Source organism: Lathamus discolor, chromosome 1 (genome assembly GCF_037157495.1).
Source record: "Lathamus discolor isolate bLatDis1 chromosome 1, bLatDis1.hap1, whole genome shotgun sequence".
In the NCBI taxonomy this organism is placed as follows: Eukaryota; Metazoa; Chordata; class Aves; order Psittaciformes; family Psittacidae; genus Lathamus; species Lathamus discolor.
In genome coordinates this window covers 115148943-115175547 of record NC_088884.1, presented here as the reverse complement: position 1 = coordinate 115175547, position 26605 = coordinate 115148943, and the positions used below count along the sequence as shown (strand labels likewise).

Here is a 26605-nt window from a genome sequence, read left to right as displayed (position 1 = left end):
CCCGTCACTGCTCCAATATAAAGTGCCTGTTGTTTTTAAATTCGGTTACTTTCAGAACACTTCAACAGAATACGTTTCCCTGAAAAGAAAAAGAGAGGGTCTTGTCTTAGCTTGTTCATGCTCCAGTTATAGTTGGAGAAGCTGCCTGTGATCTAAGTGTCCCCAGCTTTCCCCAGACAGGGCAAATGAAGGGAGATGATAACTTGTTTCTGGGACCTTGAGAGAGCCTCAGTTTCCAGTGTTTGCATTTATGGCATGTAGTTTTCATGTGCAAAATAATAAACTGGGAAACAAGCTCCAGTCTTACAGTAATCCTGTAAGCTTCCCATCTGCTACTGCTCTCACTGCTCTCTTTGATGGCCTGAGCAAGCTAATGAACCTTAATTGCCCAGAGGCCCCACCTGAGACCTCCACCCACAAATCCTTCCAGGGCCTCCAGTTCTGATCTGATCTGAGTACCTTCTCCTTCTCTCTAAGCCCATCTTTCTCCAACCCTTATTTCCAGTCCTCTCTCCTGCTGTTCCTATCTCCTTTCCCCAAGACCTAGCTCACTCCTTGATGTGTCCAGGGCTGTCAAAGAACCTAGCTCTACCTTTTGAGTTCAGGTACTGTGTGGGGACGCGGTTCTGGTGGGTGTGGGCATGGCTGGTGCTGGGATTGCCCTCTGCTCCTTCTGCACTGAGCAGCCTGTCTTGCTGTTCCCTGACACTGCAGCTTTGCAGCTTAGTATTCTTCATTGTGGTGGGGTAAGGACAAAAAAGAGCATAACTGAATAGTAACTAAAAGCAGTTTGTGCTTTAGATAGGCTGTTTGCCTACCTGGTGAGCACGTGCTTGAGTGGGGACCAGCCTACTGGCCCTTCAGCTGGGTTTGTTGCGGGTAATGTGGACAAGTCTGTACTAATGAGTTTGTTTAGAAGCTGTGTTTGGTTTATATGTTGGTGTGTGAAAACTTTAAAAGGTAATTCTGCAGTGTGGTCCTTTTGCTTTTGTTTGTCATTCTCAGTGTTCACTAATTTGGGGTGGAAGAGGAAGAAAGCCCTAGAGGGAAGGGCTACCTGGGGAGTCCATTGATTCCAGCCTTGGCCACAGACTGGGAGAGTGGCAAGGCTTTTGACTATGTTGAGATCAGCTGAGTGGGTAAATGCTGGTTAAATTCTCAGAAACATGATGGCATAATGAGTTAGTACAAACTAGCCAGACCTCAACGTTTTTGAATGTGCAGATTGGGAAGCTGAGATGTGAATCTGGAATGGGATTTGATTGCCTGCTCCTGTCTTTTTTGTCAAACTAAACTTTGCCTGTTTCAAAAGACCACAAAGACAGTGCTTTGCATTATAGATGTAGAGCCTTTGCATTTTGCTTACCTAAGGAGAAGTGAAGTTAATCTCACCAGAGTATCTCATTTGTGCAATCTTCTGTGCAGCTCTTGCATGTTTGCTTATTGTCTAATGCACTTTCAAAATCCTAATAGCTGGGGATCTTTCTGTATCTGCATTAGTACAGGCCATTACAGATGTTGGTTTGTTTCTTGCTTGTTGTTTTGTTTTGTTTGTGTTCGTTTCCTTGCCATAAATTTCTTACATGGACTTTTTAATTTACATTTTCTTTCATCTGGAATGTCAAGGCCTTTTATTCATATTTTCTCCTGGCTTTTGGTGTTTGGAAAAACCTTAAGACATACTTGGCTTTAATAGTTTGTACAAATTTAAGCACCAGTAATGAATAGAAATATTTGAAACTGACTGCATCCTGGTGTATTTAGGGATTTCAGTTACCATACGTTGCGAAAGAACCTTATTATCTGTATTTTATTAGTAGATCTTAAAAGAGTAGAATCAGCAATAGTTTACATGCTTGCTGGGTGATATTGGGTGTTAAGGAGGAGAGAAAGCTGAGGTTTGCTTCCAAAGGATTCTTGGGAAGTGACTTTGAAACTCAGCTTAAAGGGTAATTGCTTTTCCATCATAAATTTTTTAAAGGAGAGTGATTTTCCAGGTGTTTGATAAGCACTTGGTTAAATAACATGTCTAAAGTCAAATGCTCAATGAAAACCTGCGTTTGGAAAATAGCAATTGTGAAGAGAGAGGAAAAAACTCAGCTACTCCAATAGTATAGCACCTCACCCATAAAGAATGTAAAGGGCTGTAATCAAAGAGTAATCAAATTTGTAAATCCAAATTTTATGGCTAAGATATTGATGGATTCATTTATTTTTTCTTTCTTTAACACTGTTCAAAAAAACGATTTTAAATTGCAAAATGCTTATAGCTTTCCACAGTCTGGAGAGAAAAAAAAAAGCCAAAGCCAAATATGCTTTGGATAAATAGGACCATATTTTTAAAAGCTTTACCTCTATGTGCCACTACCTTTAAGCAGCACCTCAAAGGAATAACAGAGTTCCTATGTCATGATAGCTGTAAGTCTGGGAGGAATACTGGTGTTGTAATAAAGTTCTTCAACTTCCATTCCAATGGCTGTTTTAGTTGTGGGTTTTCTTCTTTCTTTCCAATAACGGCTGGGATTTTCTATCCCTTGATTAAAAAACAAAATGAATCCATGTTGTGTATGTGCTGTCTCTGCATTTTATGATCGCATGTATCTGCATTCTTTAAAACTTCAAAGGGTTAACACTGAACAAATAGACACAAAACTTCTTTCCAGAAAGATCTCTGAAAAAAGGTGTGAGGTTTTTGCATGGAAGAAAACTGGATCCTGTGGTTGTAGAGTAGAAGAGAACATTTTTCTCCAGTGGGATTTCCTAAATCTTACTTTTCTCCCACAAGTATATCTCTTTCCAGCATTAAAATGAAAGTCTGTGGGAGACAGAGAAGGAAACAACCAAGTCATCAGGGCAATCTTTTCTTGTTTTCAACATTTGCATCCTCTGAGCTTTACCTCTTGTGATCACTGCTTTTCTGTGCTCGGTATAAATACGTCTGCTGAAACACACTTGTGCCAGCCCTTTGCGCTGCTTCCCTCCCACTTGAATCTATCCAGCAGGGTTTCAGTGGCGCTCAGGCGCTGCCCTCAGCTTCCCATCCATTACCTAAACCTTAGCAGGTCCACTCTATCACAAGAGCTTGTGGGCCAAAAAGGGCTGAGCAGGAAGGGATTTGTAAAGCTGTGTTTCTGTATTGTAAAACACTTCACAGAACTGGCGGGATCTGAAGCTCTACAGTATAATTGCTTCTTCACCTTGGGAACTGGAAGTAAAATATAGAGATCTTGTGTATTTTTATCTTTGTGATGGATGGTGATAAAAGGAACTGTGCCTCATCTGCTGCTGCTTTTTATTATTATTACAATAACAGTAATAGGAAAAGGTTTAAAGGGGATTTCTGTAGCTCTTCATGCAGGGATGGTTGTATTTCACTAGCAGCGGTCCCCTCTCTGTATTACGCTCCTGTGAATGCAGGATACTGCCTAAATGCTTACAGGTAGCCCGTGTGTGATTATTGGTGTTGACAACCAAGCCTTCATAAACTTTTAATCTGCCTTAAGAAGACAGAATAAACGTCAGATTTAGGTGATGTCGCCATATTGGTAGCACGGGAAGAAAGAAACATGTTCTCCTGATACACCTTGTTTTACCTATAGCCCACATGGAAGGTACTAGATCATCATTTACTGTGTGAGGTTGTTAAGACCTGGAGAAAGCTGCTCAAGGTTAAATAGCTTGGTCAGAATGAAAGGGAGCAGAGGATGAAAGCGCATAGACCTACCAGCACGCAAGGAAATGATTTGTTGCTGGAAAAATATTTCCTAGAGTCGCAGCTCCTCCCCTCTTGCTCTGCTCTGCTTCTAGCACAGCATCACCATACACAATGATAACATTACCTGTGTCCTCCATGCATATTTAGATGCCTGTGCCTTGCTGATCTGCTGAAAAACAGATTAGTGCAAGCATTTATTAATAGGGACTGCTAACATTTATGTGCAGTAAGTGTATGTATGTTGATCTGCAACTTTTATCTGCTGAGACATATTTAGGATTCTGGGGGAGTTTTGCACTCAACATCTTGGCAGTGTAAGGAGACCACTTTCAACTTCATCATAGTATGAAGTAAGAGCCATCTATTATAATTGACCATACCTAAGCACTACAGTGGGAGTTTTAGAAATCCCACTTTATTTTCCACCAGATAAGCATCTGCCTGTTTTTTGGCCTGGGTCTCAGAACACAGCAGGAAAGTAACTGTCATCCAGTTTGTGTAGTGTCTTCTTGCTTCTTACAAAGGTTGGATAATTTCACTGGTGGTTCTCCCGGTTCTTATCTACACCAACTGTAATGGAGCTTGTGGTATCCAGTTACTGTACACATTTGAAGACATTTCTTCACATGGCTTTTGGTAAATGCAAGTTATTTCAGTTTCCCTGCTTATTTCAGTTTTCCCTGCTTTATTCTCTGTCAATAAAACTGTCTAAACCCAAGCAGTGCCCTAACAACGTGGCTGGAATGCATGGTTGCGCCTGTAGTAGCCTTTATAAATGACATGGGGATCTCTGCAGCTGAGCTGCAATACATGCCAGGAGAGGGGCTGGGATAAAAGACACTAATGGGAAGCTCAGGATCTGTCTCTTGAGACATCTTGGGTAGTCCAGGGAAATTTTGCCTGGCTTCTCTTGAAGTTGTTCTGTTGACTAGGCCAGGGAAGGAAAAACAGGCTCTCCAACCTCTGGTTAAGGGCTTCAGCTGGAGAGAAAGGGTCCTTTCTCAAACTATTTGTTTGATTGTATCTCTTACTGTAACAGGACATTGGCAATTATATGTAAGTGGTGATTATTTTGTTGTTGCTTCTTGCTTCTTTAATAGCATTTACCTCTGGGTTCTTTGGTTACAATTTCTATGGCTAAAAATTGGTTTTAAAGTTTTCCTCCTAATGGTATTATGAAGATTTAAGTTCTTTTATTGTGTTTTTTCTCTTTATTTTAGGAGAGAAACCGTAATAGCAAGATTTGGCCCAAATTACTAGCTTTCTAAAGTTTCAATACATAGCTAGTCCTTTAGCCAGCATGTGTAGAGAGGAATATACAACAATGAATATTTTAAATCTGAGTAGCATGAAGGCATGGCAAAGCTAGGGGTGCGGAGGGGATGTGGTGGGTGATTCCTGCATGCATCAATGGTTTTATGTGTTTCCCTGCCAAGAAATTTTTATTTTTTCATAACAAACTGGCTACAAAGAAGCTTTCTGGATGTTGTACTCATTGGGTTTCACCTGATGCAGTGCTCTGCCATTAACTCATCAAAAAGCTGATTCCTTGGAGCCTCATCAGGAGAAAACTAGGATACAAAACCACTAGAAATCATCTCTGCATTGCAGAGAAGAGAAGCAGTCCAGTGGATTATGTGACGTGGCAGATCTTGAAAGCATAGCACATCAAGGAAGGAAGGAGTGCCATAACTGCAGGGGTATTTGGCTTTTATTTTTAGAGTTGTTTGACAGATCGCCATGCAACACTGGTGTGTATGGGGACAGCTAGTGAAATAGTGCTGGAGATGGTTATAGTCTGATGTAAGTCCAGTGTGATGACAATTCCCTGGCTGTTCATGGTGTTTTATCCCTGACATGCAATGTTCTACATGTCAGCTTTCTTTTGTTTTCCATGGCTTGTTTCTCTTTGCTTTCCACACCATATAATAGTGAGCAAATGAAAAGGATCCTTTTATGAGATGATAAATTCCTTGTGTATTTTTACATATTCTGCTTTACGTACAGGAGAAATGCACTGCATGGTTGGGCCTGTAGCTGGCAAAATGGGTACCCACAAATAAAAGGACACCTGATTTAAAACAAAGTGAGACCCTATTCCTTTCCAGTGGGAATTCTCCAGCCTCTCAGCATGCGACTTCTTTGCAGCGGGTGGGTCATCAGCTGTTTTATTACTCCCATTTTCTAAATCAAACCTGACACACGTAGAAAAGGCAAAATAGGTCCAAAGGAAGATCTCAAAGAAATGTACCTTTTTCCTTATGCAGGCTTTGCGGACTTCCTCCGGCTTCCATTAGGGTCTCTTTTTGACGTGGTAGTCATATAGCTCACTGGATAAGAGTAAAATGGCTTAAACAGTTTTGTTCCAAGAACTTTCTATGGCTGCTTCGAGATCGAGCCCCTTCGAGATCTTTGTTTTGATTTCTTAAGGAATATCTAGATCTTTCTCTATCTTTCTGCAAAAGGTCAGATTTTATCCCCTGTGGCAGCACAGCTGTGCTCAGAGAGAACTGCTGCTTTTATTGCATTAAATTGGTCAGTTTATGCTCTCCAGAAAGCCCATCCCTTTTCAAAGGTTTAAATCCAAGAGGAAATCCCACTAATATCAAATAACATTACAGTATAGAATGAATAAGAATGTTTTTATATATATATATACTCTATGCAGAAATAACAAACAGTAAATATAAAAGTCATATTCTTTATGTGAGCCCCAAGTTAAAGCGTTGCAAGAGGAAGAAAATGTGTGAAATATACTCTGTAGTAGTGAAAAGAAATTAGTATTATAAAAGAATGATTATAGACTTGCTTTTAATTAAAATAACACCTGTTGTGTTAAGTTTCAAAGAAGTGATCAAAGAAAACACTGAGCACAAAACAAGGCTCACAGTAAGTGTTTAGTAGATCGAAACATTTAAAAATGTTTCATAGGGTACTAGGAGATGTAAAAGGGGAAAAAAAAAACAGGGATTATGTTGGGATTATACTGAAACTTGACTAAAGGACCAACAGTCCTGAACAAATAACATTACATTAAACTAATTAGAGTTCAGAATATGAAATTGTTAAAGTTTGCTATCTCAGCTGTTTCTTTAAACTGGAAAAAAGATTAATCCATATTGTAAAAATAGTCAGTGGTTCAGGTGGTAAAAGCTATAAAATACTGCTGAAGGTTGGAGAAACAATAACAAAATCCACAAAAAAGTGGAGCCTGAAGTCCTAGTCCAAGGAAGCCTTAGGCAAGAGAAGAGCTCCTTGTGCGAGACCATTCACCGGACTTGGGTGCGTGGCTGCTATCAGGAAGGTGTAAGTGGGTGCTCTGGGATGTATCCTAAATCCAGGATTGTCTGCAGTTTATGACTGAGTAGTGTAACTGAAGTTAAAAACATCACAGGCAACAGATTTCCTCTTAATTGGAGGGCCTTATTCCCCACTGCTGTTGTTCTAGAGACAGTAATTTGTTTTTATTCTTTTAAATTTCCCCTAAAGACTTCTGCACTGTAAACTTTCTTATTTAGTAAAGATGTCTAGCATTCAGTTCTGACGGCTTTCAAGCCCCATTTAAATCAATAAGGATTGTGAATGCCAGAAATTTATAAGGAGAGGACTCTGGCACATTGAAACTCGTGGAGGATGTTATGGCTGACTGCTGGCTCCTCTTGCTGGTGAAAGATGCTGAGGCAGGCAGCCAGCTGCTCTCCCCAGGAGGGAGTTAGTGCCTGGATCTCAGTTTGGGAATGGCTGTCTTACATAATTTTGTTCAAATATAGTTCCTTTTATGTTCTTTCCAGTTCTCCATCCCTCTCACAATTACCATTTCACATGGGAAGCGTGTACGCTTTCTTCTTGTTCCTCTGCTTTTAACAAGTTGGGCTGTCAGTGTTTTACTCCTATTGTAATACACATATTCATATATACATATGTGAATATATATATTAGATATATACATATGTGAATATATATTAGATATATACATATTACATATATGTACATATGTATCCTATGGCAGTGATGTAATGAGAAGTACATTTGACTCTAAACCTTTGGACTTTGCACAGCAAGTATGAAATAAGACTGTGCTGCATATAAATAAGCATAACTTGAGTCTGCAGTTAACGTTTGGATCAACTCTTGGTCATGAAAATGTGTTTAACTTGGTTGGGTTTTTTGTTTTTTTTTATAAGTATACTCTAGGAGATGCTGGGGAAGTGATCAGTATACCTGATGAAGCATTTTTGACAAAGTGTATGTGGCAGTTATCTCTTCCGTAAGTAATTTTCTAGCTGGCTGATAGAGCTTTTTGATATTCTGTTTATGACAGTTTAAGGGCTGATTTGAAAATCACAGCGCTGCACTACAGACAGTATATTCCAGCAAACAGATGGTAAAGAACCATCAGTTGTAATCCGTGAGTAAACAAAGACAAATGAAGTTTGGTATTCAGTTTGGAAGACGAGGTGTAATTGTGCGATAGAACTGTAAGAAAGCCATGAAAATGTGATATCTTTCTGCCTGTACAGTAAAGAACAAACACTGTTTAATCTGGCATGATAACACCATTTCTTGCTGCCTTGCTGAAAACTGCAACTTTGGTACAGTAGGAAAATCATAGTGTCTGATCAGCAGTTCGGAAAATGGGAATAAATTGGTTGCATGTGTTTGTTTTTCCCTTTGTGAAATAAGTAGGGCCACTGAATGACAAACAGACTTGGTGAAGTTGTTTACTGAGGAAAAGCAATGCATAAAGCACAAAGCCAAGGAGCTCTTCACAAGACAGAAAGAAAATACTACTGTTTTGGAATGAGAGCATTCATTACTAGAATAGAAGGGGTTATATTGCCTTTTCTAAGCACAGCCAAAAGGTGAAGAGATCACACAATATTTGTTTTTCCACCGGATGGTTGATTTGCATGTGTTTAGGGGGGGTTTCTTCTTTGACTACACCTAGTATCTGAAGGGACTGGAGTAGTGCAGCACTCAACATGTTGAGGTCAGGAAGGTGAAAGCATGCTGAAAACTTTGCCGGGAGGCTTTAACATTTTTGTGGTTTCATCTGTTTACCTTAGCAATGATAGAAGATTTAGACAATTACCCAATAACCTCAAACACTGTCTTGTACAGGAATATCACATCTTCTTTTCGGCATCATCACTGGGAGCTCGATATTTTGAACATTTTCATTCAAGTGTTGTTATAACCAGGCCTGATATAATTGGGAGCTAAAGAATGGTGTCTGAAGTGATCCAGTGAGATTAGCTGGAAAGGAGGGAAACTGTTATGCCTTCATCAGAGCTTGGTCCAGGGCTGCATAGTTTCTGTGGCTGCTGATTCATCTCCGCTTGGAAGGGTATGCATTTTGGAAGATTTGGCATGTGTTTTCAAGGCAACTAGTAAACAACTTGCCGCATTTGGGCTGCACGCTGGCATTGCAGCACTGTGGCACAAATCCTTGATTCTCACATACTCAGCAGATATTTAATTGCCTTTGTACTTCAAAGGCAACCACACTCTCAGTTCGGCAGTGTGAAGCAGGAATGTTCACAACACCTCTTCTCTCCTTGCCAACTGTTTTACTTTATAGCGCTTTTTAATTCTGTTACACCTTCCCTTTGTTCCCTATTTATTTTTATGTTTTCTCTTCCTTTTTATCCCTCCCTCTATTGCTTCCTGAGGGTGGGTTGTTTTTTTTTTTCCTCTTTGAGTTCTCTGTTTTCTAGGCTTCTCTTGCCAGTGCTGCATGGGGCAGTTACTCAGCTGTTTTCTGGAAGAGCCAGTACTTCTTATTTGTCTTAGTCTTGTTTGTCTGCAGAAGGCAAAGAGAAGCAGGGAAACCAATTAAAAAGTGAAGTGTCTCTGCTGACAGCGAACCCTTAGGCACACAACAGGGAGTATACCTGTGTTATAATGAACTGTGCCTAAGATACAGGCCAAAACATAGCGCAGGACATGAAGTGCACAAGGACAACTTGCACACACAGATTTCACAGAATACCAGTACAGAAATCTTGCTGGAATAGCTCTCTCCTATATATTACAGCATTTCCAGATTTGCCTCAGCCAGAAATAAGTCTTTCCCCACTTCTGCATCTAGTATTGACTGACACACGTATAGAGATAAAACCATGCCTACAGTGATAGAGAGAGTATAGGTTTGGGCCCAAGAACAGACAGATGCAGTGGAAGAAGTTAGTTTGCTCTCTCCTCTAAGTATGTGCCCCAAAATCTTGACACAGTATGCTGCAAATTAAATGTTCTAGTCAAAGGGGGATAGACTAGCTTCTTTGTACATGAATGTACAAGCCCCCTTGGAAAGTGAGGGAGAGTACTAACTCATCCCAAGTGTGAGAAATTGAAATTATACAAAGTTAAGGTAAAGTGTGTCTGTGCTACCAGCAAGTGCGGCCTGGTAGATTTGCCATCTGGAACAGATGGTGCTGAGGACCTGGTGCTCAGGTCAGTGCATGTGAAGAAGCTGCAGCCTTGCCTGGTGCATGGGATGCCTGTTGGCCCCGTAGTGCATCATAGGTGTGCTCCTGGGATGCATTTTCTGGCTTACAGCTTGGGGTCTGTGCACTGAGGCTGCTCCATAACCACTTCAAAGTGCACTCCTGTTGCATGCTGCAGTGTTAATGTAGTCATAGCTCAAGATCTTAAATTTGCCTTTTCCTCAGAAGTCACAATTTTAATGTATGTTTTAACACACTAAATTGTGAGCACAGACTTCTAATATGATAATCTGAACTGTTGATGTTTTTTTCTTTAACTGATCATAGAAAAGAGGGAAGCAGTAATAAAATAATGAGATTGAAAACCCTGGGCTGAGGTTTCTGTTGTCCCAGCACAGGGTGGTACTAGGCTGCCTGGGACACGTAGTAGAAGTTGCAGCAGGAGTATACACACGGGGGTCATGGTGCAGCCTCCACTTTACAATAATTTATTGCTGATGGTATGAATGCTGTAGGATGCATCGGCAATTCATTTCTTAATCGGCCGTTCCCACGCTGTCCGTTTTATCTCGGTTGTTAATTGCATCCTGGCAGTAAATGGCCTCTCTTCTCCTAAATCTTCCCGTCTTGCCGTCCTAGTGCGGGGAGACTTGGCCGGGAGTGTGGGAGGACGCGGCGGCCGGTTACTTGGCCGGTGATGAATGGATGTGGGTAACGGGCCCGGTACACCCCGTCGTTGTGCTCGGCAGACCACCAGGGTACCCGCGGGCGGCGGCTGGGCCGGGGAGGCGGCAGCTCCGCGGCGGCCGCCCGCGGGGGGGCGGGAGGCGGTGGCTAGTCCTCCGCTGGCTGGCCGGCCGGGTGTGCGATCACTAGTGGGAGCTGGAGAGGGCGGGGGGGTTGGGGGGGTGGGGGAAGAACTGCAAACCACCTCAAGCCCAAGTGCAGTCTGCGGGCCGGGCAGGAAAAGGAAGGGGGTGTGTGTGTGTGCGGGCGGCAGGCGGGGTACGAGCGCGGCGGAGAGGCAGCCCCGGGGAGTGCAGCCCCGCGGAGCCCGACAGCCTCTGCAGCCGGTAAGGACACCGCGGGGGAGCGGGTGTCGCGGAGCGGGGATGCTGTGGCGGCGGCAGGGCACCTGCGCGGCCGGGGTTGGACGAGGCGGAGCGAGGCGCTGAGGAGTTGCGGTGCCCGAGCACTGGCCTGCGGCCGTCCCGCACCGCGGGCGGCCCCGGGGAGAGCCGGCTCCGCGCCCGCCTCGGCGACAGGAGCTCCCGCAAGCTCACCGGCGCGTTCAGCCCGAACCCGGGGTTCTGGCTCCCCCAGCTGCGGTGGTGCGTCCCGTCCTGTCCGTGGTGTCGAGCATGTGCTTTAGGCTGCTCCGAACTTTCCGCAGCGCAAGAAGCTGCGGCGGAGGGTGACTTGCTGGCCCTAGCTGGGAAGCTGCTAGGAAGTGTTTGGACCTTCTCTGTTGGGTCACACGCGGCGCGTTGATACGATCTCGTTGCTTGCGCGCCAGAAGCTGGCGATTAATCTTCAGTGCTCCCTAAATGCGCTTTTAAATCAAAATGCCAGTCTGTCGAGGTAACGTCTGGTTCTGTAGCTGAAGATGATAGAGGGCTCTTTGGGAAGTGGTAATTCCATGGTGGAATGGGCTTTGTTGCTTGTGGTGGGCTGACACAAACTCTGATTTACCAGTTAGATCACAGCAGTCCAGTTTTTTTGGTGATGCTGTTCAGAAACATAGCGTTTGGCTGGTAGATTGAAGGATCCGATTAATCTAAACTACAGAAGTTGTCGCTATTTAGGAGACTCTTGTGGGTAAAACTAGAGGTCTGCCTCGCGTCCCATGTCTGACAGTGCAAGAAATGGTGCCTGGGGGGGTGGGGGTTAAAAATAAGGCAGGCGTGTAAGAATAATTCTCCAGAAGGCTCTCTCAGCATGCAGTCATTTGCAGCTTGGTTGCTTCCTAAGGGAGAGCTGGTGTCTTTATAGTTCTCACTGATTTTTCCTTTCATGAACTGCTTTGATTGCCCCTTGACCCTGTGTAAACTTTTAGCATCTGCAGCGTGGTGTGGCAGGGAATTTCATAGCTTTAACTTTACACTGTGTCAAACACCACCCCCTTTTATGTTGAACCTTTGTTTGATAGCACCTATATCTTGCTTAGAGATAGTGAGGAATTGGTCCCTATTCCTCTCTGTCCCATTCACACTTTTAAAAACTTCCAGTATTCCTCTGCTGTCTACCTTTCAAGCTGAAATGCGTTCTTCTGCTTCATTTAAAGTTTACCTTAAGAGAAGGGAAACAGCCATTGTTCTTGTCTGAGGATGGATCACTTTGAATGACAGGCATGTTAAGGTTAGGATGCTGAAAGGATACAGTCTTTGGATATAATTAATGGAGGCACTGTGTAATAATTTGACAGAATGGCTACCATGTGATTGGCTACAGAGGGCAAAATTGCCTCTGTCTGATCACTAGTGAGAAACTTATGGCTCCTCTTACTCCTGTTTTCTTTTCCCTGCCAGGGCTGCCTGCACAGGGAGTGGATTTCTTTCAGAGCTTTTTAAAACCAACCAAAAAACCCAGAGCATCACTTTACTATTAGAGCAATATGATGAATCCGTTATCTGCTTGTAAGCAGATTCTCTGGTCCACGTGTTGTAATTTTGCACAGTTACGAAACAGTTTTGAAGTTATTTCAAAATAAGGAATCCATCACAGTAGATACAACCTAAGGGCCTTGACTGCCTTCCCACAACCTACTACCCCGTTAGGCTTCAGCTGAGCTGCTTTTGACTGACACTTGTGCAGTCAGGAAGAAAACCCTCAGGCCTTTGGGGGGGTTGTATATGCACCTATCTATATTTGTGTGTGTGTGTGCATCACGGACTTAGCAGTCCTGCTTCTGGGTCAGTATACCGAATTCTCTGGCTTCACCTTAGCACTTAAGAACGTACTTAATTTTAGGGATATGAGCGGGTCCATTTTAATTGGTGCACTTGTGTAATTAAAGTGATGCATGTGCTGGGGTCTTTGCTGCAGTGAGGCCAGATCACACATCGCTTTGCAGAATGAAGCCCTCGGGTCTTGAAACTCTCTTAAAGAGCTCTTAGCTGGTAATGATGTAAGCTGACAGATTGACAAAGGCTGTTCCCAGCATCTAGTCTTTCTTGCCTGTTTCTGCCATTCTTCTCTATGTATTGTTTCCTAGAAAACAAGAGTTTCAATAAATAAGACAGAATATCTGTTGCCAGGTGCAAGAAAACAATGAGAGAGGAAGTCTGATGCTCAGGTGGGAAATGATGTGTTACTATTCCCAAGAAATAAGATTAACTTTTTGTTTAGATGAATGTTTCAGCTGCTCTGTTTCTTAACCACTGATCACTTGTTGTAGACTGCAGAGAACTTACCTGGACTGTAAATTCTGTGAGGGACTACTTTGCCTTGTCTTATGAATACAATACTTGATGCATTGTGCTGAGGGAAATGAAGGGGTGTCTCTGGGTCCTGCCAAACACTGCTGCTAACACCAGCAGTTGCAAGTACTTTACAGCCTTCAGACAGAACATGGGAAAAGCCAGAAAAAGTCTCTAAGAACACGAGATATTTTCTACTACCTTTAGGGTGGTTGCAAGGATAAGGTAGTAGGTAAGGCAGCATGGTCATCCTGGTTGTCATTACTTAAGAAGTTGGTGGGAATTTGAAATGTATCTGTACTTGACATGTACATGCCAAAATGATCTAGATCATTGTGCTGTAAATACTGCAAATACTGAACAGAAACAAATATCATGGATCTTTTGGAGGTACCCCGTAAACCAAATTACCATTCAGATTTTTGTTCCTTTTCAGAAGAGATGAGCTCCAGTTTTTAAATTGGCTTGAACAAACTGAAAATGTGGCTGCTCATAGGCAAAATTTGGAGAAAACTGATTAGAAAACATGGCCATTTCATCTAAAGTTTGTGTGTGTCAAACTCTTTTTTTCACTAGAGCATGTTTCAGACTGGGCTTCTGATAAGCACTTTCCTCTTGCTGTGTTATATCTGGTTGAGGTAGCAAAAATGTAACAAGGGTTATACCATAAGGTTTTCAAAAAGTCTACAAATTGTAACATTCTGATGATATCCGTGAATTGTGTCATGATGCCTTACATCGACAATCTTGTTACGAGTGCATGAAAGAAGGAAAGACTTAGCTATTACAGCTTCTGTGAAGGTTGGACTTTTTTGTAGTAAGGTAACTAAAATACATTATAATGTAGTGTTTGATTACATTATGCCATTTTTTTCATGCATTGCATTACAGGGTTTACTTTTCTCTGTTTAAAACGTCAACACCTCACCAAGCTGTAAAGAAATTCCTATGTGATCAATTATTCTTTATGATCAGTTCACGTCACGCTGTGTGCGCACACCCAGGTGTGAGTGCTTACACAGCGCGCACACAGGGATGCGTGGGTCTGCGTGTCTCTGCTATACAGGCAGTACTTTAAATTGCTCTCATACACAGAATATATTGCAGGATTTTGATAAGAAGCAAAACTCAAAGGAACCTTTATCTTCAGGCATTGCATCTCAAGGCTGGAGTCTCCACTAGCTGAGTCTCAAGTGCCTGCTCCAGCCTTTCTCTTGACATGGTCATTAACAGGGGCTGTGCTCTCAGCCCAGCTGCCTGCTTTTCTGCCACTTGTCAGAGTGAATATCTTTTAAGCCTCCAAACCGATGTCAAATTTGGTTATAATTGGCCAATAGGCTCAAAACTTATTAGAGGGTGAGGCAGACATGTTTATCTGCAGATAAGTGAGTCTAAACATTTCCTTGGGAAAGCAAGCTGGAAGAATTATTTTCTGTTTGAGCCTGGATGTGAAGCAGGCCCTAATCTGGTGGTGCAGCACCAGCTGAGAGGGTGTTTGTATGGAGGTTGTGATTACAATTTTGAGCCCCATATCATCAGTATTCGGAGACATTAGTGGCAGCTTGCAGGACTGCAGGTACAGGTCCACAGAGCCTGCAGAGTGATGAAATGGTCACAAACCATTGAATGTAATGAAGAGACTGGTGTAGTGATGTGGGCGCAGGGGAGAGCATTGGTGAGTTTAAGTTCCCCCTGTACATGTTCTACAAAGTATTTTTCAGCAGTAAGTGAACTATAGTGCATGTTCACGGGTCCTGAAGTTTCTTCCCCTGAAACTGTTATTCATTGAAAATTAATTCAGTGCTAAGGTCGAAATACATTGCTACAGACCTCTACACTTGGACATTATTAAGCCAAAGACTTAGTTTCATAGAGCAGGGTGAATAAAGGCACGTATTTAAAACATTCATTCTTTAAAACTACCACTGATTTTCTAACACAGATACAACTGTTGCTGTTTTTTCTGAAACAAAAGCAAATGCTGTTTGGTGTTCAGAAGTATTGCACATGTAAAGCCTAAAATAAAAAGTGGCTTGTATCTAAGAAATATTTATAAAGCAGCTACTTATAAGTCTTTAAAAGGTTAAGTTATTCAAGACTTATTCCCTGAAGCTACAAATGTATTTGCTCATGCATAACTTCACTGAGGAATACTTTTGTGAATAAAATTACGCACTTGCAGGTTTGTAGAATCAAGACCATAATTAGCTCCAGGTTAATTCTCCCCCCCCCACTTCCTAATTAAAAGCGCACAGGTCAATTAAGGATCAAATGAGACATTACCTTTGTGATTATCATCCTTGGCAGAAGTAGCTGTTCTTCTAAGTGTTTCAATTGCAGTATAATGCAACCTTTTGTCCAATTTGCTTTCCCTTATCCTTACCAATTTTGGCCAAGGAAAAAGGGATGTATTTAAAACAGATTCCAAAAAGTTGAAATGCTGAAACACGTACTTTGGGTACACATTTATTTCAGAGGACAAAACTTCAAATATGATAGGTGAAATAAAAGATTTATTTGCGTTGGGTTGGTAATGTGTATATGAACAGGATTTGGCTAGTTTTTTTTTGTCTCTCCTACATACACAAATAGAGCTTTATTTGTAACCAGATAATTAAATAAAATTCTCTTCGCACGTCTGCTGATTTCTCTCTTCTCCATTCAAAATGCTGATGAAATGACATCCGCAAGTGTGTGTACAGAATACAGTGCTGAGAGTATAGGTGTGCATACAGGCTAAATCTTTGCTAGTCAGATTTGCTTCATAGGCTGTTGTTTGTAGGCTCCGTACATACATGAGAAGATTTGGACAAGGCAAAACATTTTTGCTTCTGTGCCAGAAGTATTGCAAAGTCAGGACAGTGTAATGGAGATAAGGTTAATTAGCTATTTGCATTTGCTGCTGAAGTTGGATGAACAGTTGGGTTGGTTTTTTTTTCCTTAGCAGGGAATTTCTCTTCAGGCATAACTATCTGGTGGAGTTTGTTAAAATGAGTCTAGCAAGACTTTTGTAGCCTGAAGAAACACAATTAAATGTGTGCAAGCATCATAGACTTCTTTTATCCATAGGCAAGTCTTGTAGGGTCTTGTCCTGCTGAAGAATCGAAGTGGAGAAACCCTCTGAGCCAAGCAGGGTCCTATTGTTTCCAGGAGATGCCATAGGAACAGTAACACCTCTGTATCTAAGTTTCTGTCCAGTGGGGTACGGACAGGAGTACCCTTTTTAAAGTGTTTTGAGACCCTGGGGCAAGGATGGGATTGAGTCTGAGATGCTCTTGATGGACAGAATGAGACTTCAGTTACTCAGAAGATTCTTCCGTGCTTTCATCTTTAAAAATATTAATGTCTTATCATCTTTTACCTTAATCCACAAGCGTTCCTAGGCAGGGGCTACTGCATTCAGCACCGTGGAGCTATTAAGAACATGAAATTTTGAATCTACGTTGCATTTAGGGTTTAAGAAGTGCTTTGTCTGAAGTCTGACAGTGTGATTTCTGTGTTCAAGCCGCAGTCAGCCTCACTCAGTGGTTTTCACAGGACACCCATTCCTATCACATGAAGTGAGCTTCTTAGGGCAGGACACGTTTTTCCCACAAGTATTGATTTCCTTCTCTGAGTTTGCCTTTGCATAGATATAATTGCTTTACTATAGCTAAAGAGCAAAACTGTTTTTCTCCACAATTTTGTCATTAATTGGAAATAGATGGTAAACTTTGGAGGTTTATTAAGGGATTAAGTCTGTTTACATAGGGCATGTGAGTTATGCTTGCCAGTGGTACATGAGCAGCAATGGCATCGAGTTTACTTAATTTAGAGCTTAATTTGTGGACAAATGTTCTGCAAAAGACTAGATGTCATGCTTTGTGCAGAACTAAGTTTTTCTGATTCACCTTGCCAGTTCAGGCAATGTAACTTGGAATGGTGTGAAGAAAAGAGAGCTTGTCAAAAGAGTTTGATCTATTTTTATACTGCCCTTCTGCTCTCAAATGCTGCACATATATTCAAAATTATTAATCCCAATGTAACTTCTTTCCTTAGTATCATTTCAGCTGTTTCTATAAACTATTCCTGGCGCTTCTTTTCTCTTAGTGCATATTTAATAATGGCTGAAACTGTGTGACTCTACATCTGTAAATGGATATATTCTTATAGGTTTCATCTTTGATCCTAAATCTTTTTAAAAGTTAGAGGGTCCTTTGCATGAAGACAGGAGTTGTCTTACATGTACTGAAATGCCTTTTGAAATGTTTTTTTATGCTACTCATACTTAAATACTGGACTTAACTCATAGTGAAAAGTAAACTCTTAAGTAGTCTGATTGACCAAAAGCAGTGCTGTTAAGGATAAATTAATGTTTTGAAGGCTGAATTAAGCTTTTAAAAGTGCTTTGCCATAAAATTAAGAACCTAAACAGGCAGTTGCTTTGGGAATTGTTGGAGCATTTGAGGTGCTGCTCTTCCTAGCTCTTCTTTTTATCCTTCTTGCCTGAAAATAGGGTCCTCAGCATTCGCTGCATCTGGTGGGAATGTGCCTGTCTGCACCAGTGCAAAGGCACCTGCCTTGTTTTGTCTCTTCCTGAACTGCGATGTGAGAACACCTCACTCACTGTCCACAAAAGAAGTGGGGCAATCCTCCTGTGAAGTGTGGCTTGGCTTCACTGGGTAGCTCAGAAATGAATTGTTGAAGATGCCATCTTTCTCAGAAGTTAATTTCTTTCCTCTCTGACTGCAGAAAAAGCAATACTCAAATGGTACTTACAGATATAAAATGCTAAAGTTTTGACTTCTGTTTTTGAGGAGGTGTGATATCCTGAAGAATACATGTTTGTTTAATTGAAAATAGCAGTACCCATGGGATAGAGAACATTGAAATGCAGTAATTAATACCAGCAGAGGTCCTGCAAAGTTTACCATGTTTGGTTTTGGTCTTGTGAATAGGCTAACTGGTAGTAATGGTGTAACATGCAGAGCTTAACGTGATACGAGTAACTATACTGGTGTGAGGTGCTCAGATCCCTGCTGGCCTGAACAAACATAGCTTTAGAACCCTGAAACAAATCCTGTGAGTTGTCTGAAGGTATCGCCAAAGGTGAGTCCTGTCAGCCTAAACCTGGGGAGAGAAAGCACAAGGAAGTTTTCAGGGGAAGGTCAGGGCTGCTACTGCGTCTGCTTCTCACATTGGCTGAGGACAGAAGGCACAGGTGACTTCAGGCAGCAGCTGCCTATGTGTTCTATTAATGGTTAGAGATCATAGTGAACTTTGGAAAGAATTACAATAAAATCCTTGAAAGATATGCATGGCAATTCCTGTTTTCATTCCAGGCTCTGGAGTTGACCCGTTCATTTAGGCTGTGTGTATGTGTCACACCTACAATGTAGACATCCTGTCAAGAACAGCATGTATCTTTTTTTTTTATCTGCATAGGTTATTTCACCTAAACTGGTATAGGCTCAAATAGTCAAATCATGCTTAAATTGGCATAACTGTCCTCTAAATGTTATTACTGTCCCAGGAAGCAGTTGCAAACCTAGGTAGTAATTTCTGGGTGACCACTCACTGACCATCACTAGTTAGGTGGTTTATTGGCTTGATTTAAAAGCATACCCATGCATCTCTGATGCTTGTTAACTTTGAGCAGGATGAGTATTCAGGACCTTTAAAAATTAAGTAATTGCTTGTATGCTGCAAGTATTAATTCAGTTTTGTAAGACCTTTGGACTATTCCAGGTGATGATCGGTCTTTTCAGAGAAAACATATGCCAAATTACAGGTGACTTTTTTTCTTTCAAACGGGTGTTGATCCAGTTATGTGTTTTTCTCTAGGTGCAAAAATGGACTAAGCAGTGGCTTTTCTTTTTGTGGGGCGTGGAAATTAGCACAGAATAGTAGCTAGCATCTTCAAACTACACTTTAAACTGCTTGTGGTCTTTAAGCCATTTAATCATCAAATAAGGAAAGGTGGTAGGGAATGAGTAATAAATGAATGTCAAGAGCTGAGAAACATTCTGCACAGAAAAACCCTTTCTGAATCTCATCATCCCTTTTGTATTTTCCCTAAGGTATATAAGGTGAAGTGTCAGACCGGGGGCTGTATTCTTGAAAGAGACTGTATCTGAAAGAGGGTAATTAGGGTGATTTTTCTCCCACCACGAGGCACGGCCAAGTGTATTGCATGGACAGATCAATGTGCTAATCTTTGCTGAAGGAGGAAGGAAATGGTATGATGGTAGTGGTGGTGGCAGTTCTGTGTGGTTTCAGGGGGTGGGGAAAGAGCTGTGGGCCACAGTGCAAAGGATGTATGTGTGAAGTCATTAATATGAGGGATTTGCTTCATATACTTTTTTTTTCCTGCAGCCCACACACAGTTTTTGGCTATGGGTATGGCATTTTCCAGCAGACAGGCCATTGCACAGGAAGGTGAGGGTGCTGTTGGAGGCTTTCTGAGAGCACTAATGTAGTCAGCCCTTTTGCTTGTATTCTTAAATCCTGTTAGCCAGTTTCAAAGGAGCAGTGTGTGACTGTAAACTTAGAATGTCTTTGTCCCTCCTTTTATTTTCTTTATTGTCTTTGGACATGTATAAGCATATGGCTCCAACAGAATGTATGGCTAGATGAGGAGAATAATTAGTGCAAGTCTGGCCACCTTCCCCTTTCCCTTCTTTTTTAAAAACAGGAAAATAGTTATAGAAACAGAAGAGCTGCTAAATATTTGTTCAACTGCAAAACAAGGATCAGTGTATGCCCTTGAGAACCCTTCACATTTTGTTAATCTATGCAGGCAAAGATTTAGATTTATAATGAGATAAAGCTGTTTTTGTAGTTAAACCTGCTACTAATGTCCTTTAAAAAAAATGCTCCTTCTCTAGATATGACTTATGTAATGTCAGGAAAATACACCACAGCTGATGGGATAAAGGCAGCTATGAATGTGTATAATTTGGGGGATGCAATTATAGTTTTGTTTTGTGCAGAGCAGTTGTGGTCTACAATATTGACTGTTGCATGAACTTTTAAAAGGGAGATCTTCACGTTTAAATATAATCGTTTCTTTGTGATGTTTCTTCCATAAAACTCTTAAAGTGAAAATATATTTTCAAAGGAGATGATGTTTTGAAATGTTTGTATATCTGGGTTAAATATTTTACTGTTGTTTGTTACATTAGCACCCCAAGAATGAAATTCTGTTATCAAAATGAAGAAAACAAAAGCCAATCGTAAGTCTTGCAAAATGTCTTTTAAAATTATTTCAGTTAAGAATAAACAGGATATCTTGTAAAAGGTATTGCAAGTGATCACTCTTGAGTCGACTCCTGAAAAATAAAACAAACAGGTTGTCTACTTAACGAATGAAACAATGAATTGATGGAGGCCATTCTGCTATTTCTGTAATAAATGGAGTTATTATTTCCATTTAAGTGATTGTATCTCCCCTTCTTCTTGCACTGTTTCAGTTCTCTTCCAGCCACGATCCTCTTTTGTCCCCACTCCCCAGTTCCCTCTGTCACGGTACTCCTCCCTGAACAAAAGCAGCAAACTGCTGTGCTGCTTGTCAAGTAAGCCAGTATCAAAATTTTCAGTTGCTTTTATTGTTTAGATGTTCCTTTGTGTAGTATGAAAACTTGTTGAGTGTTAGCTTAGTGGCAGTAATAATGGCATTTATGATACTACTCTCCAGTCAAATGATAAATGCCTGTTTATAGCAGTTCTTTAATGCATCCGTTAGGATTCTTGACACAGTGATAAATATAGCTGATTGTTGCTTAAATGTACCATATACAAACAATTCAATCCTGTTCATCAGTGAACACGACAGATATACTGTGAGGTGCATAAAAGATACCAGGAGTGTGTCAAAGAACAGAAAATTCTTCTTCCACGCATTCTTGTTGAAATGATATTGTACACTCTTAGTTTTGCAGTTTTATGGCTTGCTTACTTCTGTGCACTTGTGTCTATGCATGCACTGATGCTTACTATCATGTATTTCAGATGTTCAGAGAAACATTTTAGTATTAGTGGTGCATCTACCCATCCTTACAAGGTGATGGATCCATTCTGCTTGATTCTCCAGTGTCCTGGATGTATCAGCATTGAGAAAAGGCACTGACCAGTGAACATGACAGCTCGTGCGCAAGGGGTCTTTCCCCAAAACTCGTGCCCACAATGGTCTCACTGGCAGTATGATGTGAGGATACGGCTAGATTATGTATGTAATGTTGGTGCTAAAACTTCCCTTGCTGACCCTGACTTAGTAAAGTTAGCATTTTGGGGAATGCCTCCAAATTCCTGCTTGGCAGTCTCATGCAGTGCATGCTCAAAAATGGTCTCTGTGCAGTAGGAGTTAGTTTGAATCTGTTTCCTCTCTTTTGGTGTGGTAGAACTAGCAATGGAATTCACTTGTGCCTTCCATTTAAGGTCAAAAGAATGTAGGCAAAATAATACATTCTGCTTCTTTATGAGGAGTGTAGAGAAACCCCATTTATCTGTAACAGTCTCCAGGTAGTTTGAAATGGAGGCAATCCCCTGTGACACAGAATAGTCATGTGGGCTTTTTCTTAGTAATTTTCCTTTCCTAATCAAAATTTGAGGCACACACTCCCTTTTGATCTGCTTTTGAAAGCAATACTTGGACTGGATCCACAGTTGCATCTCTGAACCATTTTAACTGAGTTTTAACAATTAGTTCAGATTCTCTGACGGCCACATTTCGCTTATGGGTTGGCATTTGCAAAGCCTGTGAACTGTGCTCATGTAAACTCTTAGCTCTTTGAGCCGTAGCATTCTGTCAGTAATGTTACTCTAGTATATATAAAAGATCCTGGAGGTGGTTTCTGTGAGTGTTATTCTCTGCCTTATCTTTAATGTTGCAGTGTTTGTTTTTCATAGGAGTCCACCTGATATTGTAATTATCCAGGAAACAGGGCCTCACACTGGTGAGAATACAAATCGGTTTGAGTTCTTTGCTTTGAGAGTTTCTCAGTAAATTCTTGTCTGCCTTGAGTCTTGAGATATTTTTTCAAACTCTTTATGCCTGAAAAGATTTATAATTTCTGCTAAACATCCAATCATAACACTTCTTTGAGGAAGGTTTGTTCTCAAAATAGTAGCTCTTGAAAACATTGTGTGCTTTCTGTAGGTGGTTGCCGACATCTGCTGGGACCAGCTGACCAACTGACTGACTAACAAGATTAATTATGATTGTGTTATTAATATGTTTGTTACTCATTGAATATGTCCTTTTTTTTCCCTCAATTTTTTCGAATAAAGCTTGTTATTGCTTGGTCTTTCTGAAGCCTAGGTAACTACAGATCTGCATGCTCAAACGACTAGCTGACATTTGTTAAAATCCCTGTTTGTGGGAAGTGTGTACCTAGTTGGCTTAAAAAGTATCTAGAGAGGACTTGACCAAACAACTTCTTACCTACCTGTCAGATGTGTCTGTGTAAACGTGGCAATGTTTCTTTGTCTTGTCAAAATGTAATTTTGACTTTTGGAGTTCTTACATCTAAGCTCGTGGGGTGCCATCACTTAGAGAAGGTGGACTTGAAGGTGACAAGCACAGGGAAGAGGCTGACAAGCTGAGACTTTTCACACTGAAAAATCAATAACTCACAGTTTAGTTGATCTCCTTCTAACCTTGTTTATTCAGATTTAAGGTCTAGTCTTTAAATATGACCCTGCAGTAGTCAGTTAGAAGGTTGCTCTTGTGTTCAGCAGGTACTTGATGTAATGGAGTTGCTGACGTTATGCTCATGAGTTAAAAGGAAAGAATGGCAAGATGATATGAAAGGTCTGAAATGAAAGCAACAGCTGATTTTGTTCAGTTCAAAATGACCCTGCCAAAAGAGGCAAATGACATCACAAACTGGAAGGTCATTGTTTCTTAACAGACTTATAAAAATCTGTTTTTGTCCAAAAAATACACCGAGAAACTTGAATGATGAAGGATAAACCACTTTAAGCTCATGGGAAACAAGCATCCTTAGGTATTCAGAAAGCTTAAAAACTGCTGATGGGTAGGAGTTCTAACTTCATCTTAATGGATGTAGTCAAATTCCTCGCTTTTTTTAGGTTATTTTCAGGTATGTGCATGTGGTGTATTTTCCAATGTCCTATTCCGCTTGACTAAAAAGTCTGAAAACACAGAAATTACACAAGCTCACTTGGTTATTTTTACAGACATTGAGAGGGTGCAGTGTCATTTACCTTATTTTTCCTGAGTCAGCTTTTCCCAGTTACAGTTCTTCCATCTTCAGCTTTGGAAATGAATCACAACAGAAGCAGGAATGTTAAAAACGTTTCTTCTTCTTTTTTGTTCTGATTATTTGTTTGTTTTTTTTTTTTTTTAATTATTTTTTTAATTATTTTTTTATTGTTGGGCTGTGCAAATTACCGTCATTATGAGTAAAATACTCTATGTAGTTTCCCATTTTAAAATACAATAAAGCTCAGACTGAAGTATTCTAGAGACCCTGTTTATGACCCAGAAATGTTTGGAGTGCATCCTCTTGCCTTCTAACACTTTCCCGCAGCTGGAATTTTATTATTCCACAGGTGCTCACTCTTGTTTGCATTAGCTCCCTGTTCTGCTTTTTCCTCCTATGTTCTAAACCCACTTCTGAGTTAGAGGTGGAGGCTCCAGAATTCCCCGCTCCAAAGAAGTGCCAACTAGTACTGGCGTATGAGAAGGTCTCCTCCTCCATCTTTGTCTGCCATCACTGAGTACAGGGAGCATTTGTAGGGGGCAAGCTTGTGTTTTAAAGAGCATCAGTTGCTTTCAAACTCTTTCTCTGTTCCCTGTAGCTTTTACTGGTTTTGCATACTCAAATTATGTTTGAGAAGTCCTTTTGATTGCTTGAAGACATTGCTTTGACACCTTAATGTCATCTCTTATTCAATCTAGTATGTAGTCAAAGTCCCTTTATTTATCCTTTATCCTCAGTCAGTCTTCCCTCTTAAATCCACTTCTTCAGCCATTAAGCATCTTTTTGTTCTTGCTCTCTGAATTCTCCAAGCTTTTTGTTTTTGTAGTGTCGGATACTGGGCTGATGCTGCTCAGTGGTTGTCAGACTTTCTGATTGTATGCCATTGTTTAACAATGTAGGCTATGTATAGATAGAACTCACCTAGAAGGATGCTTATCTTCTCTCTGTAAATTGAGTTTGGCTGTATTGAAGTCCACTGATTTTTCTTTCCTTAGCTGCAGAACCCTAGCAGTTTGTGGGTTACAGTTAGTAAAGACACAATTTCCACTCAACAGTTTTAAAATAATTTTCATTTTCACTGGTTATGCTGCACTTTTGTATTTTGTTGGCTGTGACAATAACATTTACTTTGGACCTTAATCCTATTAATTTTCATGCGTGACTTTAAGTACAATATTGACTGAATTCCTCTCTTTTCTCCCTTAGGAGATGGTTCAGGATGAGTGTTTAAAAACAATCTGAAGACCAAGGAAATAAATTATGTATGTGAACCAGAGCAATTCCATTAGCAATTTTTGTTCATTTTGATAAACTGCTTTTACGCTGCATTCATCAAATGTATACCTTGAACACAGTAACCTATTCAAATGCCTTTTATTTATTTATCCCTTCTTTGAGGGGGTGGGGGGGTGGTGGTGTTCTGGTGTCTCCACCTTTAACTCAGAAGTGGATTTAGGACATAACAGGAAAAATGCCCAATCCCTCTGTTGTTGCAGTTGTGGCTGGTTGCTTTAAGTGAATGCTGCTGTGTGTACAAGAGCTCATCTGTTAATCTTGAGTATCTCCACAATTTGTCTGTAGGCAAGGTGTTTTGTAGCCCCTTTCTGTATGTGGTCTAAAGCCTGCTAAATACATGACTCAGAGCTTGACACAGATGGCATGATTTTACCCCATTTCACAAAGTAGAAGTTGCATTTAATTTAGAATCATAGAACAGTTTGGATTGGAAGGGACCTTCAAAGATCATCTAGCCCAACACCCCTGCAATGAGCAGGGACATCTTCAACTAGATCAGGTTGCCTGAATGGCAAGTAGATCATGGCCTTGAATGTCTTCAGGGATGGCGCATCTACTGCGAGGTGCTGTATCCATGTCACTGGTTGTTTCTTGAAAGCAAGCAGTATTTTGGCAAAAGGACCTCCTATGTCTCAGGATGGATGTGGACAGGGATGCTCGCTCATCCCAAGCTGAATATCAAGCATATCCCATATATGCAAAGCAGTTTTGTTGTTGCATAATTTCAGATACTTTGTCTGGCAGGCTTACCTTCTCCTTGATAATACCCTTATTATTCAGTTCTCTTGACTCTGATTTTCTAAAGCTTCAGAAAATGATGGATCATCTAATGGACTAGCCGTTACAAGAGGTTTATTGTGGACGTGAAAGCATGTCTCATACAACTTGAGCATATCCAGAGCAAATTGCATTCAAACTTTATCTTTGCCCTCTTTCAGTGGACTCCAGCTGTTCAACTGGACACTGTTTTATATCAATGTGCTGGGCTACAGGATACAAATGTTGAGATTATAGATGCTTTTATCTAGTGTAAATTTTCAAAGAGTTTTACTGTTGGCAGTTTACGTCGCTCAACCTATTCTCTTTTATATAACATACACGGGAACCACTAGATAGAGCCATACTTAGCAGCTGGTTACACTCTGTGTTTCTTTCAAGATCTGGTGCAAAACTTCAAAGTTTACATCAACTTATAGGAAAAATAATGCTCGGGTATCAAAGGGAGAAATAAACTAAGTACTCAAACGGTGCTGGTTTTGAGTGCTTCCATGTTGCCCTGAACACAGCTCACTTGTTTCTTTAGAACATGTGCTGTTATTTATATTACCTTTCACTATGATCCTTTCTAAAGGATTTTTATCTATTAAGAAGCAGGAAAAAAAAAGGAGCAGTGGAAAAGTTTAAAATAAGTTTTTAAATGTGCATGAGGTGGAGATGTATCTTGAGGTTTTTTTTTTGTTTTTTTTTTTTTGCTATTTTTCAAAGTTCATTTATGAACTGCCTTTAATCTACTGAAGGAAACTA

General features: G+C 40.8%; 1 protein-coding gene across 4 annotated transcripts in view; it reads left to right on the top strand.

Moving 5' to 3' along the window:
- Window positions 1–443: 443 nt before the first annotated feature.
- The window catches only part of BMPR1B (bone morphogenetic protein receptor type 1B), a 246114-nt gene continuing 219952 nt past the window's right edge, over window positions 444–26605 (top strand). For 2 of the 4 annotated variants that reach the window (XM_065691631.1, XM_065691656.1), the window contains exon 1: window positions 11151–11234. The gene's annotated coding sequence lies outside the window, so the exon portion shown is untranslated. Of the gene's footprint in view, window positions 606–11150; window positions 11235–11706; window positions 11743–26605 lie in introns of those variants that run through there. The other 2 variants (XM_065691639.1, XM_065691647.1) reach the window with 2 other exon arrangements.